This window comes from Sinocyclocheilus grahami, unplaced genomic scaffold (genome assembly GCF_001515645.1).
Source record: "Sinocyclocheilus grahami isolate Dianchi unplaced genomic scaffold, SAMN03320097.WGS_v1.1 scaffold218.1, whole genome shotgun sequence".
Taxonomy (NCBI): domain Eukaryota; kingdom Metazoa; phylum Chordata; class Actinopteri; order Cypriniformes; family Cyprinidae; genus Sinocyclocheilus; species Sinocyclocheilus grahami.
In genome coordinates, this window is record NW_015505397.1 from 1,087,340 (window position 1) to 1,095,363 (window position 8,024).

Sequence of the window (8,024 nt, forward strand, 5' to 3'; positions counted from 1 at the left end):
ATAATGAAGCGATACAGTTCTAGAGGGCTTTCAAGGACGAGCTCCTGGTTTATGACACACAAGGCTTTCTTTCCACACAGTCCCTCTCTGTCGATTCTCTCCGCTACGGTCAGTTCTCCAGTATTCAGATTAATGTCACAGTATCGTTTTCTGTTACCTTCAGTATCAATTCGAGCCTTACGAGATGACAGTCTGTTCACATCGAGCCCGAGATCCTTTGCTATATTTCCAATCACAGATCCGCGTTTCATCTCCTCCGGGAAAGAATAGCTCACGTCTCCATAAGCGGTGTGCGCCATCAGCACGAAGAACAAAAAGCCAAACATCTCACCAGCAACACAGATGCCTCTAAAATTCATATCGGGGAAAAAGAAAACAAAAATGTCTTGATATGAAATCAACATGCAAGCGAAAACATAGGTGTGAACTACATTTAGGAAATGAGATGCTAAAAAAGATTGGAGCGACACAGTGTCTACGATTTTTCCTACGATGTGAGCTGGAAGCCCTGAACATGACATCAGGAACAGGGTGGAGTAAAGTACAATATGAAATGAAATGATTTTACTGGTGAACAGCGACACTGTGAGTTAAACTGAATAACTGAAACTGCATAACGTTCACAACTTATTTATAGTGAAGGAGACACTTGATTATATGATGTTGATATAAAAACAATATATAGTGCTAGATCCTTAAAAAGCAAAAACCGATAGAGGCTTATTAAAGGCTTCTATTAAAGTCATTTTACATTTTTGAAGTCTTGTGCTTGAGTGAAAGCTACCAAAACCAGTAATATAAAACATGCACCTGATAAAACATTTAAATGCGCATACATTTTGGTGAGACGAGACAGGGCCTTTAACTGGATATGGACGCGTAACTTAATGTTTTAAAAACAAAATGAAAACGAAAACGAAAATATCCAATTGCTCAAAAAACTTCAACGTGTATAAATACAAAACTGAACAATTACTTCTCTATATTTCTCTCTCTTCTATTTTAATCACTCTGAAACAAAAGTATCAGCCAGTCATGGGACAACTTAAAGTAAAATTATGCTCAAATCAATAAAGCACACATGGGTGTCATGATTGCAAATTGTGAATAAAAGACAGATCAAGTATTTAAAGTAGTTAGCAATGTAGGCTAAATTTCAGAAATAACATACTCCCAAAGTATTTATAAATTTATACAAACGCACTGAGAGAAAAAAAGAAAGAAATAAAGCATTTTAGGCCGTTTTCTGTACAAAAACAAAAGCAATGAATGCATTTTCTTATAGAAAATGCACATTTTCAAATTTACGCCATTGCATTAAATAAACGTATCATTAACCTTACCTGAAATGAATCACTCATTTTCTCATCAGTCCATCATCCACAACAGACTTACTGCATACTGTAACTTGGAGGGAGATTCGTGCTGGGAATGGCTGCAACTTCAAACTATTTCATATCTTTAGAAGAGGCGCAACATCTTTTGATTTCATATCACAGCTCAGTGTTTAAAAGTAAACGTAGGCCTACATTAAATCTGAAGCATGAGGCAGAAGTACAAACGATCAGAAAATGAAACTGTTGACGATTTATAAAAAGGCAAGCTGGAAACCCTGCACATGGCATAACGAATATGTGGGAGGAGAGCAGATCACAATATATTTATCGTTTTGCTGCCGAACAGCGACAATGTGCGAGTTAAATGTAAATAATATATCAACACATCTTTGTTGTTTAATGTAACGAAGAAAATTACATTAACTAAATGACTTCACAAAACGACCTGCCTCAATGTGCTATACTTTAGCAATGCTCAAGAACACAAATCCCTGTAATGTAGTTTCAAATATGCCACAACGGTATACAGCTGCATTATAATAAATTCTCTAAGCCAGACTCACTGTACAGGACCATGGACAGCGACACGCACTACTCTATCTCATAAATAGAAATGCCATTTTATGTTTGAAGTGAATTAAACTGCCTTGAAAATTAACAAATCTTTAGAAGTTAATTCCATATTAATAACTACATTGATTAAATAGAAAACTGGACCAAAATATCAACAACGATACCTTATTCTCTCTCGAACTTACAATTGAAAATGTAAACTGTCAAAGTAAAGTTTACTGACATTAGAATGTACAGCACTGTAAAACAATTTCAATTTAAAACTTATTAATAGGCTAATTGACCAGAGAAGACTAATTGCTCGATGATTTCAGAAACACTTTTGATATTTGAAATTGACACCCGAAAAAACACACACCTCCCTTCATTGCTCTGCCCCCAAATTCATGCAACACAGGCAAAGACTAACAGATCGCGCATCAGACAGCTCGCCTGTTACTAACATTACAACAACAGCATATATTGGTTATGTGAAACACAGCAAAACCAATTTTCCTCATGTGTGGTGCAAATATAAAGCAACCCCGGTGTCTGTTTTCAGGCCTTCCCGCTCTCTGACGTTTCTCCAGCGCTGGAATACTTTTCCAATATTAAAGCGGGTGCTAGCACTTGCCTGATCATAACTCTTATTTTTCCAGCTATATTCCTCTGACCTATTCCTTCTCACTCTCTCTATAAGCCTACTACACAATATGAAACTATGAAACAATACAGCAAACTATGAAAAAGTTCTACCTGAAACAAATCTGCTTAATGTTTTTTTCAGAGTCAGGTCCTGGGGAAAGGTGGGAACGATTTCCACTCCGAGAGTGAATTGAATAGACATGATACATTTATTGAAGTTATTCTTTTAGGTTTAATACAGTTTGAACTCACAGGGCGGGTTGTGTCACCGTATTTTGCATTATGTTTTTAAAATGCATAAGCTATATTCCACTACTGGCCATATTTCCTTGCTGCTCCACTTTTGAACCAATGAGCAGATGGAGTAGAGTAGCGGCGCGCAGTGAGTCAGGCTGGAATTACATTTCAATCTCCTGCGCCTCACATCAAACAATTCATCCACCTGCATGTCAGATGTAGAGAGGGGCTGAGCCTGAACATATATGTTCTTAATTGTTAATAATAATTATTGTTTTTGTTTTTTTTAAGCAGAACATATATAGTTGTAATCATACAACATCTGCAAAAATCATATGACAGCTGGGATGCTCAGTATAACAGAAAATGGGGATGAACAGATGTGGATTTACTGCTAAATTGTAGAAAACTAAAACATGACTGTAACACAAGTTGATGATGCATCATCAAATATATTTTCAAGGAAAACATTCTCCACAAATACTCCAAAATAGAAATGCAACATTAATATCCAACGAAAAATAAATTCATGCATTTATTTTAACCTGTTAAAATGTTTTGAGATGGCATTTAATGACACCTATGGTCAAGAGAAAAACTGTGTGTATGACCAAAAGTATAAAATCTTGCAACACCATGCAGTGACATTCTAGATAACTGTATAGTTTGTAGAAAGACTGGATCACAATATTAAACTAACAAACAACAACATCATCAATAATAATAATTAAATAACCAACTGTATTTCAAACACAAGCATGCATCAAAACCATAATATTATTATTAATATTAGTATTCTCAATCACTTTGGCACATTTTTCGAAATAGTCTTAACACTGCCTAAACTGTAAGTGCAATTGTCACAACTGTTTGCTGGAACATCAGAACACTATTGCATGTCTGCGAAAACTCACCCAAAACATTTAATTCATGACTTGAAATGTAATGTATGTTCATATACGTGCGACGGGTGTTTTCATACAAAAGACTTTCACAAAGTCTGCACCTGCCTCCTCCTATCCCGCCTATGCTGTAGGTCTATCCATGATGGCGCACTTCTACCGATTTCCAGCTCACTGGCTGGCTGTAAAGAGACTGGCTGCGTTTCACTTCGCTTTTTTGTGCCCTTCCTTCGCTAACTTCCCTCCCTCTCGTTGACTTGGAGGTACGTCATTGATTACGCTGCACGATAAGTCCTTGATCAATTGGAATCCGCTTTGGAGTGTATAGGTATGTTTGGGCTGTTTAAAATAATTTAAAAGTAATTAATATATCGTAGAGTTGTTTGGGGTGTGGGTAAATTAGATATGCGGTGACGTCACAATTGTGTTGCATTGTGGTATGGGGAGGAGCTGCCTCAAGTGTGAAGTAGACTCGCATTTCATAAGTGCTTAGGGAAGTTCGCCAGTGTGTGTCTAAAAGCGAAGTGGAACGCAGCCAATGAAGAAATAGGAAGGACGCATCAAACACACGCCCACATACATGATAAAAATCCTTATTTGCACCATAATTTGCTTTATCATTATGAGTACACCAAGCGAAACAAAAATTAAATTGATTAATGAATGAATTAAAAATAAAAAATGTAAATGTAAAAATAAATACCGATGTTATTTGATTTGAGAACCTGAAAAAAATAAAAAATTTTAATAAAAAATTAAATTACCTAATCCTATATCTATACTATATATATATAAACACACACACACACACACACACACACACACACACACACACACACACACACACACACACACACACACACACACACATATTTCTTGTATGATACATTTTATACATTAAAGTACACAAATCCCCAGCCTAATCTTTCCCACTTAATTTTTCATTATTTAATTTTATATTTTTTTGTCGTTTATTTGAGTATATGAAAATTGAATGATTCTCATTATTTTTGTCTTTAAATTTCGCAATTAATAATAAAGGTATAGAACAAACAATAAAGGGGAGGGTAAAGTCAAACAATAGCTACTTATTTCCTTATTCTGAATCCATAAACCTCAAACACACACAGATCGTTAAATGCTTACAGGCGGTGGCGCTGTTTAGTCGCACAAAAATGTAAGCAAACTCAGCATCTCAATGTGTGTGTTTCAGTACAGTAGATACCAGATGTTGAGACGGGGGTTAAAAAGAAAGGAAATATGCATACAATTGTAATGTTTACAAAAAAAAAGTTGTATCGTTTATATGACTTTTTTTCTTTGCTTAATCTCATTATTATTTATTAATAATAAGCATTCAAATGCGACTAGGCCTATTTCATCAGTCAAATAATGTAATACGTTTTAACATTTAAACGGCAAGCCTTTCATTTATGTGCCATGGATGCCTGTAGTTTGAATGCTCATTCAAAAAACTTACAGTATCTACCACATCTGTAGGCAAGAATAAAAAAAATATTTTATATGAAAACTGTTACAGCCTTCAGTTTGAAATCATTTCAGTTTCGATTTTGAACTATAAAATTGTCATTTGACTTTTTTTTTTTCATTTTATAAAGGAGTATGTGATTATATAAAAGTATGTTACAGCTCAGAAATCTGATAAGACATGATTGTCCTTGTCCTTGCATTATAAAACTAAATTAAACTACTATTAACTGTAGGCTTTTTAATTTTGTACGTCATGACACTTTAATCTAGTTGTTCTTAATGAGTTTAGCTTTAGTGAGTAGAAGAATAATGTTCAAAAAGCTGCAACCAATATGTTTTCCTTTGCATTCTTAAATTTAAATATTTCTTCAGCTTTACTTCCTAAACCCACACACTTACCATTTTATAAAGGAGTATGTGATTATATAAAAGTATGTTACAGCTCAGAAATCTGATAAGACATGATTGTCCTTGTCCTTGCATTATAAAACTAAATTACACTACTATTAACTGTAGGCTTTTTAATTTTGTACGTTTTTTTTTTAGCATTTTAAATGTTATTTCATTTTCACATTTGAACACAATTCAGCTCCATGTGTCTATGCCCTGTCCATGGGAATATTTTCTCCGTTTTACAGACTTCATACACTGCATACATAGTGCATTTTATAATCTTTAGTAAATACCTTTAGTAAGCAATTATCTGGGGGGGGGGGGGGGGGGGCTGGAAGTAGCATCAAATCAAAGAAAGATAACAGCAATGCAGGAGTGGTACATCCATCTTTAACGTGACCTTCTAGTAACCTCACAGTGGTGCTGAAAACAGTGCCATCATTAGCATGAACAGCAGACACTGCCGGACAGAGCATGATTTCAGGGCAAGCTGTCTGCATTAGGAAATTTCTCAGTGAATTCTAATCATGATTGCTGTCATCAAAGAGGAACACTGAGGGGGCAGATGAGTGGAGAGAAGTGAGGTGAATCTGAGCCTTGACATATTCAGTCACACTTGTATAGATTGTTGTCTGACTGCTTGTCAAAGCTGATACAGATACAATGTGTGTCTGTGGTGACTTAAATATTGCATCACAAAAAAAAACTAAGATTACATTTTCCATAATGTGTTAAAAATGTCCACCACAGAAGAAAATTACATCACATGATGCTGGTCACATGGTTTTGTGATAAACCATTTTTTTTAGTTTTCAGGGGGGTGTTTGTTTTGACAGAATTTTTGTTGACATGAGTACAATGAAATATTTTCTTATTTGAAAGATTAATTAATTTAAACTCTGTCTACTTTTCTAATGTATTTAGATAATACATGTTTAAAAATGAATTGAATATAGATAATCTTGTGTTAATGTTTTATTCATTATTTTGAATTCTGTAATTTAAAGAACATAAAGGCAATTTCAAGCAAACCGATAAACAGGGTCCACAAAATATATGTGTGAGATTATAATATGTATTCTCTTAATGGATAAAATCTATTTCTAAATAAAATTGTTAGAAAAAGTATGTCATTATCATCAGTGGACATGAAATGTAACCTCACTTATAAAATGACCCAAATATCAGGTCAGAGCAAGCAGTTTTATTTATTTCTCTCTATCTCTCTTGCTTCTCCAGACTTCCTTGCAGTAAAAGTTCTGCTTTATAGTGTAGTTCTAGATTGTATTGTACACCAAAACAACAATAAACAATTGGCTAATGGACACAGAAACACTGACAATATGTCACATTCTTAAGAAAGAAAAGTTTATTTATTTTGTGATTTATAAACAAAACACATTACCACTTTTCCATCATAATGAAAAAAAAATAATAATAATAAAGAAGAGAAAATAAGAATGGAATGAAGGTCACTAATTCACCATCACATATTGATGAGCAGGTGTACAAAAAAGATGGTTTTACACCAGATGTGCGCCATTCAGTTGAACAGCACAGATCACCTACTGATCACCACCAGACAATAAGAAAGAATGACAGCATGAACGCTCACTAGATACAAGCATACACTACATATATTGTATTTTACATCAGGATGATTTTTCCTGTTTTTTTTATTTTTTATTTCCTTGTCAAAGAAGTGAAAGAGTAGGGATAGAATCATCATACATAATTTAGCTACAATATACAGTGCTAGTTTGATCAGTATGTCAAAGCCAAACACAAACGTTTTTTTGTTGGTTTTGTTTTTTCTCATAAACAAAAATAAAAAGAATAGGATAAAACCAAGAGCTTCAGGGCATCACACTATAGAGCATTTACAAATACCAAGGTTTAGTAACGTCATAACTGTCCACTGTAAGTCGGAGCAGAGGTGTCAGTATGCAAAAGGCTCAGAGACGGTACATACACAAATCGTGTGAATAATGAATAAAAATTATAAACAAAAATAGTAAAATCATAGCCATCTATATCTATATTCATATATATCTCTATATAGTAAGTGTTTTCTTTCTGGTAAGGTCATGCAACAGTCACGTTTGAGTAATTGTGACATCGGTTTGAGACATTTTTGGGTGTGTGGCAACAAGGTAGGCAGGCAAGTGAGGGAACCAATAGCATCAGAACATAGATGTGTCACTGTAATCAGACGCTAGAAGGCATGGGGTGGAGACAACAGTCTTGTCTTTGTAGTGTATTATTGATATCACAGATGAATAACACTTGATTGTTTTTATAACAATGTACATATGATTTGTGTATTTGTTTGAGGGTTAGATACTTTCTTAAAGTGTAAACACTGGATGTGTCTTTGAAAACCTTGCTCTGTTTGTTTGAGCAACCCAATCAGCCTGACACAGCTCAAAACCAATGGCTGGATCTAATAAAGGCAGACGGGGCAAAA